Source organism: Amblyomma maculatum, chromosome 2, assembly GCF_055883805.1.
Source record: "Amblyomma maculatum isolate TAMU_Amacu chromosome 2, ASM5588380v1, whole genome shotgun sequence".
Classification (NCBI taxonomy): domain Eukaryota; kingdom Metazoa; phylum Arthropoda; class Arachnida; order Ixodida; family Ixodidae; genus Amblyomma; species Amblyomma maculatum.
Window position 1 is genome coordinate 68,574,166 of NC_139345.1, and position 12,382 is coordinate 68,586,547.

The following is a 12,382-nucleotide window of genomic DNA, read 5'->3' on the forward strand; positions in this document are numbered from 1 at the left end:
ACGCAGGGCCTCTAGCAGACTCTTTATAGTTGCACACGGTTTACCTCGCACTGTGGCTTTTGCAGCAAACAGCGCAATGTCATTAATTATTAAAAAAAAAAAAAACTAGAACAATGCATAAGCGCTATGAAGTGCATAACAGTCAGTGACTTAATTTCGAGAATCACAACAGCGCCGAATTCATGGTAGAAAGAGCATTGCCGAATCTCTCATTCCCGTCCGCGTATATCTGATCCCAACAAATGGATGCGGCGCAAGGGGGGAAAAGAAGATGGAGAGGGAGAAGAGGCCGTCGGCTGGCTGTTACGAGCTGCGGCCGGCACCCCCATTCCACGCTAGCGACACGACCCGTGGGCTTCGGCGCCCGTGTCGTTGTGGCAGCGTGCGATGCGCGTTGTTGCGCGGATGTGTGTGCGTGCTATATTTGTGCCGCGAGTCTTCTCCAAAGACCGCATGAGGCTAGTCATCTTGTCTTGCCCCGGATGAACTAAATGCGATTTGTGCATTGATTCAATCGCTGGCGCACGGCCGCTCCACGAAACCCTTCGTGGCTCAGACACAGGTTTGTTACATACCGCTTACATGCAAATCGGCCCCGAAATGCGATCTATTTTATGAGGTAACCCAAGCCTTGTATTTCGGCAAGATCCCCACTAAGGTACGACTGTATTACTGACGCCGTCCGGTGAAGAAAAGACCTGCATTTAAAAAAAAAAAAAGCAAACCGTCCGCAGCTGTGCTTTCTGACCACCTCTACTGCGTGCAGACACGTTCCGCCGTGCATGCAGTGAGAATGATTTGTGCATTTCGCAAGGCGACAATGAAATGGAAGTGCGGAGATTAAAAGCACTTGACTGCTTTCGGGATGACGCGTTTTGTTCTACTGACAGTAATGTGCGGCTTCTGCAAGCTTTCAATTGTGAGTTCTGTCTAAATGACTCTAAATGAAACAGTTGTGATTGACGTTTGATTATGTGTGAAGCATGAAGTTCGTTACTCGTCCGCTTTCATGAATGACATGCACGCCCTTTTTTTATTTGATCTTTGAAACCAATTTCAAAATTTGGAGATCGCCCGCACTACCATCAGAGGAAGTGACCTTTACAGTATGAAACATTGTTTTTGTGTGCTACTTTTTCGATAAATGACAGCCATGTGGCACTTTTCAGAACAATCTTGTTTGCGTTATGCCCCGTCGCCATCTGCTGCCTCTGACTGCACTCGCGAGTTTTGTTTCGTTTATATGGTCACTACACAGCGTAAATTTGTTGCTCTTATGGTGTGGTATAAGGTTCAACTTCTAAAAGCAAGTTTTTTTTTTTTTTTTTTTTTTTTGCAAACAAAGTGAGTGATAAAAGTTTAATAACAATTTGTTGCTACAATATATTAATCCATTTCTCTCCGCCACCAGCCCAAAGTGCCATGTCTGGTGAAGGTATATGTCTAATACAGATCAGTTAAGCAAGACAGAATGCATGAAACAAAGTCAGTGACTGTTTTCACATAGAGGAATAGAGAAGAAGTAATTCATTTGTAGCCAATGTGCATGAAGCAAAAAAGGTACTATCATTGGCATGTTTTAACCTTTGCAGCATACTTGCGCTCTTGCTGCCCATGCAGCCACTAGTTGCTACTGTTACGATATGGACAAACTGTCCCGATGAACTAGAATTCTGGCAGGGATTATCCACTATCACTATAATATTTGGCTTTGCTGTGCCTTGGTTGTATGGTCCTTCCCCCTAGCAATAGCAACACACTTTCACCACTAGTACATCAAGTGAAAGTTGCTGGTTTGCATCATGCACCTTGCAGCAGCAACCTTGTGCCACTCTTAGGATAAATTAAATTTGAAGGGAATAAACACTGCATGTGATGAATAAGACACCAGTGGAGTGCACATCAATAGAGTGCCCAGATGTACCATTCACAATAGCATACTGCACCAGTGAAAACTGTCAAAAAGTGTGAGAAGCTCATAGCCAACTTTATTACAAGCGGAACTTATTTCAGCTCCATCATGTAATGAGTTTCAAGACGAGAAGCGAAACTTTTCCATAGACGTATTATCAATAGCGGTCTTTAGTTAGAATGTTGCAGTAAAGTGTTCACTTGGCACAAATGGTCTGAGGCTAAGGTTGATGGAAACTGCCTAGCCGGTGTCATCATCCAGAAGAGCCAGACTTTTTCCATGGCCATAGTGGAAAATGTGATGTGCTTCCGAGCTTTTCCTTTCCTACTTTTTTTACCCTTCTTTGTTTATACATAACTTAATTTTCATTTTCAAATCAGTTTCATTGCTTCATTAACATACACCTGTATTTTTCACATTGAGAAAAAGATCCATGAGCAATTTCATTGCTTTAAAATATGGACCTCTGTTAAGAACTTATTCCTGCTTCATTTTTTCGCGTGCACCAAGCAAAAACCATTAAGCTCTGGTGTCGTAATTTCTGGATGCATAAACAATACTGCCCTACACTGTCACTATCTGCAAAAAAATCTGTTATTGTGTCCTGTAAAGCTGGAAAAAAGGTACAAAATTCTTGTGAAGCTCAAGTTGGCAGACAATCTCTGCATATTGTCGATTTCAATCATACTCCATGTCTGTCATCTTAAAGTAGAAGGGTATGAAAAGTGAACCAGATATGATTAACGCAGCCTTTTTGATATATTTTGTTCTCAGTGACTTATGAATACACAGCTTTCTAAATATATTTTCTGTCACATATGGCTCCTATAGCCAACATGATTAAATGGTTTAGAAGAATGACAATTTGGGCTAAATAGTGCATACTGTTCGAGACTGAAAATAATAGTGCTAAGAAGTGACACAAGAGAGAATGACGCAGGACGAGCGCTAAATTCATCTGACCTTTATTCACTGCCAAGGCAGCAAATATATAGAAATTTTAAGGCATGCGCATGAACAACAACACGACGCATCAAACAAACCGTTCAAGATATGTCATCTCGGTCTTGAAAAGGTGAACCGATGTACCACTCACACGCTTTCCCTCTCTTTCTTATGTAAAACGCCTCTTAAGACCTCGCGTGCCTTCAAATCTCTACTTCTGCCCAGAATCTTTATCTCATGAAGCCGTGGTTCACATATCTTTCAGTGCAGGCATATTTTTTTCCCCCAGCGCATGTTTTGCCGCTCGGTTGCACACGAAGCAATTTGCGCAATGCTGTGAAAGATGTGCACCACCTGGTTCTTTTTGTGATAGTGCATGTTCAGCTGCACTGTCATTCACGCAGCGCCTCGATTGGCCCACATAGGGTTTTCCGTAGGCCAGTGGTATTTCATATACTACTCCTATGCAGCACTTCACGTACTGCTTACCTTGTTTTTTGCTGCAGGCGCCCTCCTTTTCATTGCTCGCAATGCGCGAGCATAATTGTGCAAGCTTTCGTGGAGCGGAAATTACGACAGGCATGCCATGTCGATTTGCAGCCTTTTTCACATTGTGCAGAACCCTGTGAACATAGGGTACCACTTCTGGTTTTACGCTTGGCTTTCTTGTCTCGCACAACTTTTTGAACATTACACATTTGGTTTTCCTTAGGAAGGCTTCAGCATCACCAGTGATTACCGAGCTTGGGAACCCCGCCATAGCAAATCAATCCACTTGCTTTTCAAAGCTCAACTGCATAGTATGTTCACACAACTTCATAAGAGCAGACCCAAAGCAGAGGTTAGCAATAGCGCGTTTCACAGTCTTTTAATGAGCCGAGGAATAAGGCAGCAGCTCCTTCCGTGCTCGAGGCGAGTATTGCCAACACACATGATGCTCGCCCAAGGTAATACTTAAATTCAAAAACTGAAAACATCCCCGCAAAGGGAGTTCATGGGTAAAACACAATCCCTCTGTCAAACTGAGTTTTAGGGCGCGGTCATTAAAGGCTAAAAAAATGTTAGCACAGAGGCTACGCAGGATCTGATGCAAGTCCTTTGTCTTTGTCGGTAAAAGCTGTTATCAAAAGATATGTCACACTCAGATGAAATTATAGCAGCTTCATAAAATTACTAATTGACACACCTGAGGAGTTCTGAAATCAACTGTGCCGCTACTCTCTATGGCATCCCTTACAGAAGTGAACAAAGGCATCATGGAACACAGAATAAAACAAGTTCTCGATATCGACTGAAAACACATATCCAATGGATGCATTTCTCTCGAGAAATATAACATCTTTTGAACTTTTGGTATCAAATGGATAATGAACATTAAGAAAAGTGAGCTGCTTCTGCAGTATTTGCTAAGAACATGTTGCCAAGTACCATTCTCACCGACTACTGTTCTAAAGAGAACCGAAGGTGAGAATGGTACTTTGCATGTTGCTGGAGAGTCTGGGGCTTTTTGGCATGTTTTTGATGGGTTTAGTCATAGCTGCAATCATCCTTTCATGAACAGAACACCTGCCCTGTTGGCTGATAGACAGGTGCCTTATAATCTGTGGCATGCAAGTATCAGCACAGTTGCTTCTATTCACGGTTCCATTAAGAAGGCTATAACAGCTCATGTGAGTTAGGTCTTGACAAATGCACACTTGACGTTTAATGCAGGATTCATCATGCACTGCAAAGTTACCCTGAGTATATATGATATTCTCAAAGATCCAAACTGTACGAGTCTTCACAGCATCACCTTTTATTTCAATCAGCCAGGGTGCCGACAACAGAGTTTTAACCTTTACTTATCTGGACTTGTACTCCCGTCTTGCAGAATTTAAGAGCGATGGTGAAGGTAAGGAAAGTCTTCGGCTCCAAAGTAGTACACAAACCAAATTATCAACATGGCAAAAACAGAAGATCATGACTGCTGTTTCTTTTTGTTGACAATGCAAATTCGGTTCTCATAAACTAAGAACCTAGTAGGGTGATAGAAATTTTGTACTTTATAAAAGCAGTACTCAGTCATATCATAGAACATACCCTCTTCCACATTGTGCTAACCACCTGAACTTTTTAATATGATGCGTTATCCAATCAATTTATGTCCTATGAGACCTGCAGAAAGGGGAAATTTTTTGTCTGCAATGCACATACAAAGCCAATGTGAAAGCAATACCTTTGCAGAATGTGCACATTTCTTGCAGCTTAAAAAGGTTAGATTTTTCTCGAACACAATGGAAAACATAGGTGTAAGTTATTCAGTTCCACTATAGTTTTATTATAAACACAAGAAAAATTTTGTCATAATTTTATTGTATGGTGAAGAAACAGTGCAAGGGACGGGACACAGTGACACGAGGAAGCGCAAACACTCACACACCTCGTGTCACTGTGTCCCGTGCCTTGCGCTGTTCTTTCATCATGCAAAACCAACTAGCCCGCCAATTCGCTCTTATAGATTTTATTGTGTTGCTCACTAAAAATTTCGCAATGCAATTATTATTAATCTGAGAAATGAAAGATTAAAATTAGAACAAAAGACAATCACATGCCTTTGAAGGGATCTGAACTAGGAATGCTAAATATCCAGAAATTTTGTATGGCTTAAAATTTTTTTCCCCAAGTTCTTCTAACAAATTAAACATTTTGGAAAAAACATGACAAGAACAGCATGGAATTATTTGCTAAAAAGCATGACTTAATAATGACAAGCTTTATCAGATCATTCATAAGCAAGTTTAGGCCACGAGCCACATATTCAAAACATGTGATATGCGCTTGCAACAATACCACAGGCTGCTTTTATGCTGCTGGCATTGCTGCGATTAATGCCACTACTATATTCTGAGCTTTTCAGTAACTTAAAGCATCCCCCCAGCTACATAAACTACTACATTTCAATGTGATGATTGTTGCCTGTTTTGACTATCAGTTGATTGTTTGGTTTATGCATTCACAACCAAATTTATGAGTGCCTCACCATGAATGTTAGTCAATCTGGCTTTCAAAACCATTTGAAATGAAGCATTTTTCAAGGTCTCTATATGATTCCTCACTTGCGTGTACTTCAGGTCAAGCAAAGTTCCACTTAGTAGGTACTCAGAAGCTTGAGCTAACGTGGCGTCAATCTGTGGCACCAACCAGAATGAGGCTGGCGCAATGAAGGCAAACCTTTCAGCCAGTCAGAACTGAAAGGCAGGAGCTCAGTTCGACTGCACTTCGGTGCTATTGGCAGCTGGTGCCGCTTGTGCTGCAAGAGACCATTGCTGCTGGTACAGGACTCCCACAAAATTGCACTCTCAAAGTATCGAGAAGCTTGAGCTAAGGAAGCATCCATCTGGCTTTGCGGCACTGGAGTGATAAGGCCTAGAAAAAATGCAGCCACCTTGATATTTGGGGGGCAATGGGTGCTGTTCTTTGACTCTACAATGTAACAAATCACTTCTTGGCAGCTGCGCTGATAAATAATATTGTTCACCCTTGTAATTTGTTAAACTGAAGTGAATGTCCTTCATGTCCAGCCGAAATCTCTTACACAACAGGTGCCTTGTGAAACTCGTCGCATCAGGAAATTCATGCTCAGCATTACTGTACTTGGATACTGTCCTCTTCCTTCCAACATCGGCTGTGTCACTCACAGAAAGTACTTCTTGATGTTAAAAGGGGCAAACCTTTCCCAGCATTGACAAGAATATACCACGCTAACCAACTCTCATGCCCTGTCAGCACTAACTTTCTTGTGTATGCTTTGTAAAAGTAAATAAGATGAAACTTTTGCCTAGTTCTGCTGATACAGTAGAACCCCTCCCTAGTAAAGTCACTCGAACTGGCAAAAATCCACTATATTTGGGTCCTCACAATATTAGTTTTTGATGATGACATGGGCCTGAAGATGCTATCTGGTAATTAAATGGCTGCTTATTAACATGTCTTGTCGGTTTATAAAAAAAAAGCTTAGCATGAACAAAATGTTGTCTTCTGCTTTTTCTCTCATTCAAGAGGCATTAGCTGAGAAATGCGCGTGACATAGTCAAGTGTGGCAAAACTGTACATGTCACGTCTCCACTTGCTACCCTCGTGCTGCGAGCTTTCAGTTGTTCTGTCCCCTTCTTTACAGTGGTGTACGGAAGACAAGCTGAGATATTTCACTTCACTATATTGAGTTTTTACTACAGCAGAGTTTACTACTGTAGTTCATTAGACGGCAGTGCGAAACTATCTTGCACAGCATTACTGCATAGCCTGCCGAAGAGAGCTTTCCCAGAAAGAACCAATCTCGCCCACCAAGAAGACTTGTATTTTTTGTCGTGTCGTGTGCATTGTACAGCAACATGTCCAGCAATTCTGTTTGACTTGCACCGTGAATAAAAGCATTAAATTTTACTTGTGCTCAGCCTGGCACATCCATGTGACCTGCCTTCAGCCCACGTCCTTGCAGCACTAAAGTCTGAGAAATGCTGTCTTCAACATGCGATGACAACACTGCAGCAGTGGCTCGGTGGTTAGGCATTCAAGTGCCGAGTCGGGGGGACATAGGTTTGATCCTGGTCGCAGTGGCTGCATTTCAACGGAGCGAGAAGCAAGGTGCCCATGCAATTTCAGATATCAGTGCAGGTTAGAGTCCCATGTTCTCAAAATTAATTGGGGCCCTCTACTACGGCATCGCTCACACATAAAAAATTTCACGGAATGGAAAGGCAGTACTAAAGGCACTATCACATTTACTCTCAAGGTGAAGTTTGAGTGTCTCCCTACTTTTTCTCACATGTGTGATTTGTTATTCAAGGATCCCAGTGGGTTTAATTAACTGCCCTCATCTTTAAAGGAGCTACCCAATCAGTGCCTAGCCATGTCACCTGCGAACTACCATCAGGTTATAATTTTTTGTTCACAACACAGTTGGAAGGATTTTCTAGAGAAGAGGGCCTCTAAGGCTGTCACATGAATATGCATTCATGCACTTTGAACTCGGGTGACTACAGTTTCTGGACCAAATAGGTACGTTTAACCTAGCAGCAATGAACAATTGTCAGTATCCTTCCTTTAAATGTGTTTTTTAGTCCATATCTGTTAGCAGCTTCCTAGCACCCTCTACAGACAAAAGCTTGTGGATGTGTGCTTTCAAACAGCCTGGTAGATACCATAGGTTTTGATGGAACCAATAAGCTTGAATTGGTTGTGAAAATGTTATGAACTCTGGGGACTATGGTTTCTGGGCCAAAAAGGTACATTTAACCTAGCAGCAATGAACAAAAATTGGTGGCATTCTTCGTTGAACTGTGCTTTGTAGGCCATATCCTACCTGCAACTCAAGTCTGAAGAGGTCTGTACCCACATTATGGCAGTTGTCCAGCTGTCCCCTTTCTTAGCAACCGAACTCTCGTCTTCATTCATGCTGCATATACATTTAGTATGTTTCCTTTTTGTTGTGGCATGAAAGGATTGGATAACCACAATATTTAAGATGACTACTGGCAGAGCACTCCAGTATTAAATTTAACAAGGACTTTATGACGTCTTAAATTACACAGCAGAAGTCAAACTGATTGAAGCACTATTGATTTTCTAATGTACCGGTGAAAAACACAAGAACACACAATTTCAACAAAGACAGGCAATTTCCTTCAATTTGTTCACTGCACGGCAATGATATCAGAAGAACACGCACGAGCTGTTATAATCTGGTTAAAAAAAGATTGCATGCATCTGCTCAGGTGTATGTATGTAGGGTATGCTGTATAGCTATTTCTAAAGAAAAAAGACACTTCGACCAAAATGTGGCTTCCGTGGCCTAGGGCCAGCGAACCACTTTGCAGCTCTTCATCTATTTACAAACAAACACTCTATTACCATCAAGCAAAAAGCCAGGCTTGCTAACCAAGTGTACATATGTTTTACAAAGCTAGAATTTGCATGTTTCGATTGTAGTTTGTACTGCCTTGCAGTGGATATCTAATGGGGGAGGCAGCAAGTTACACTGATGGAATCCACAACTGGTCGGCCCCACAGCTACAAATAAAAATAGCAACGACATACCAAACTTCCACAAAAATACTTATCATTGATGTGTGACCGCTTACAGAGTAAAGGATAAAAAATAATGATTTAGGCAACCAGCGCCAAGGCAACGACGAAATTGAGTCGCATGTGTTGTCCATTTTGGCCTTGACTCGGTTGCTGTACTTCCATGCCGAAGTCGAACAAACTTGCCCAACAGCACAAGCCTCAATTGAACAGTTTGAAGCATGAGCGCTCAAATCTCGAAGCAGTAGTACAAGTATAACAGTAGAAACTTCAATTAATGACGCACATTTCGTGGCACCAACAAAGAACTATATGGATCTAGCGCTAGTGCAGTCAAACCAGACAGGCAGACGCTTTAAAACTCGGGTCAACATTACGCTACTAGCCAGAGCCAAGTACTTGCGGGCAACACATGCGGCAACAGCCGTAGACACCCTATAATAACAGCGGACCGCGTCCGTGAAAACCGCATACATTCAGAACATAAATATCTGTAGCGCATTTCCGTAAGCACAAGACAATTCGCGAAAGCCAATAGTTTAAAATCCGGCTTAATGTGGAAGCAGACGGTGCCTGAAGTGGTCACCAGAAAACCAACATCGCTTCAGCACTATTGCTGGGAAAAAAATGTGAACTTGCAGCGCAACTGTTTCCACACTCGTTTAAGGTTAATCTCAAAAGAAATGCTTTGCAAACCGGGAGGAGCAAAACAAACCTCTGAGATATTCTGAGCAGATAGCGAGCTCGCTATGCTATACTGGGCGCAGCCATCTTGCAAAATAGTACCAATGACACTAGGAGAAAAAATCAGTCAAATATAGCCACATTTAACTGTTCCGAAACATGCACGCAAAGTAGTGAATTATATTGTATTTTGTGTTATGACGAGTAAACAAAATAATTTGTAATGTATCTAAAGGCACATGATTGTATGTGAACAGGGTAGCAGCGTAGCAACACAACGCAGCCACAGCGACATTAGCAGCATGGCGCATTGTGGCGCAGCACCATGCGCAGCACGGAAAAAAAAAACTTGTACACGGTGGTTTTGAATTCGGACATCATCAAAGTGGAGCCGTGGAGCTTCTATCATCAGGAACGTTGTAAACTTCGGCAGTGAATCATGGTTCGGACCAGCGGACGGAGACCCGAGGACGACGAGCAGCGTAGGCGTGATGTGTTCCATGCAGTGAGAACTAAAAGATGACCCTTCGTTTAGGACTCCATACGGGTGTTGTAGCTAGAACGCAGCTCAGGGCTTATTCCGAAGCACACGTCTCTGGCAAGGCTGTAAACAACCTAATATTTGAGACGGGGCCTGCTGTCCTAAAACGACTAGGGTACTGCAGCTTTTTTCAGATGCCTGCGGCTGTTTCGTTGGTGATACCCTGACGATGCGCGAGTGCTGCCATAGCATTGTGCAAACTTTCAAAAGCTGCATTTCAAAATGCGCAAAATAAGAGAGCTAGATAATGCAACCATAGTACATGCTCTCTAGGTAAGTATGAACTCCATGCTGCAAACTGAATTATAGCTCAATTATTCAGCAATCTTAATTCAAAGGTAATTGCGTGAAATGTAGGGACAAGAAATAATTAAGCCACCATCTTCCACAACTGCACAAATGCAACTAGCGCTCATATTTTGCAGTTTTGCATAAAGTTCTCACAATCAAGCTTCTTTTACCTCCCAGTTATGAGCATGCATTGTGTGCCCGTTATTGCTTCCAAAGCATTTTATAACACCAGTACAATTAGTCATACCTTGCTAACAGGTACACATTGATTCTAGACTCAAACTGCCTCATAAAAAGTTTCCTGTTATAACAAATCTTGATGAAACAAAGATTAAATGCAGTGTCAAGCCAAGTTTGTAGCAGTCAATAGTTCAGTTCTTTCATGTGCAATATCGTGGTTGACACTTCATGCATGCAGTGAGTTATGACAGAACATGGTATAGGCTACATTCTTATATCTTTACAGTGGAACTGTGTTTGTTAAATAAGTGTCTCGTCTCACACATAATTGCTGTGGAATTGTTACTGAAAGGTCCCACGAAAAGCCATTTATTAAAACTAGAAAACGCGTGCAAGCAATCAGTACCTCTGCAATGCAAACATTTTCAAGCTACCTGCATTAGCACCAATCGTATCGGTGCAAAAAATGAACTCTTGTCCCCATCAACTCGGTGCATACCACCTTGCCCTGTCCCGCCTGCCTGCCTGCATCACCTGGGAGTGTCCAGTTATTGTGTGCACCCAGCAGACCCAAATAACATCATTGAAGAGAAAGTGCACGAGAGGCGTCACCTTAATTGATTGTGAGCAGTTGCCAGGAGCACTTTTTAAACATTATCTGCAAAGCTTTGAAATTTGACTTGAATGCTCACAAAGACCACCTCCGTGGACTTCTTGCATTAGAATATTACCATAAGTACCATTTCAGAGACCATTGAAGCACTCATCAGCTCAGCATGTTTATCAGATTCAAGCAGGTAGGACAACTTTATAGATTGTGACTGTACTAGCTTAATCAAGCAATTTTTGAAGCTTTGTGAGGGGTGCGACGATACCTCTGAGCATGTCCATTTGCTTCATTCTTTTGCTTGCCTGTGCCCGCAATGAACATGAATTCTTTCCTGCTGAATGATAGTCATAAAGGACCTATGAAAATGCCTTTCTGGGCTGTGTTAAATGCTTCACAAATTTTCCTGATCGTCGTTGCATTTGCCACGTCAAAACCTACTTTCTCAAGCACTGATGCACATTCACCCCCATTTTTCAATGATATGCTAGGTCTCCTAGGGCACCATTCACATCACACTTGTTTATGTGTTCAACAGCACCACTTCCACACAGTATTAACATTACAGCGGGCCTGACATAACGGAGACAATGTTTAGTTCGGGGTCATGTCCTTCTTGTATTAACTGGAATAGTCCTTTCCGCTTGCAAAGGTAACAATTTCTTTTTCCAACGAATGCCAAGCGTTGCCCTTAAGTGGACTGATGAAGCTAAGACATTTGCAGGGGTCAAGTGGATTCAACTAGTGCAGGACCTGGTTAATTCGAGCAATATGGGAGAGACCTTTGTCCTACCTGGGCCTAGAAGCAGTGTGTCCTACTCAAGATCTAAGGGTCTTGGAGGGCTGGATTCCGATCTCACCCTCTTATCTCAAAGGCAAAGTCTGAGTTTGCAGCACTTGCCAAAGTGGCCATGCTATATAGTCTTCTGCCATCAGACAACCTGATACCGAGTAAGCGCCCGGCCATGTCAGCTGCCAACTACTTTCTGACAAAGTTAAAGTGGAAAGACGAGCTAGTTGGTATTGGTATGACGACTATGAGTACAAAAAACACAGGATGAAGGAAGGAGACAGACACAGGATGAACGCTTCGTCCTGCATCCTTTGAAGCATTTGCCCTGCGTCTGTCTCCTTTCTTCGCTTTGTGTTTTTTGCA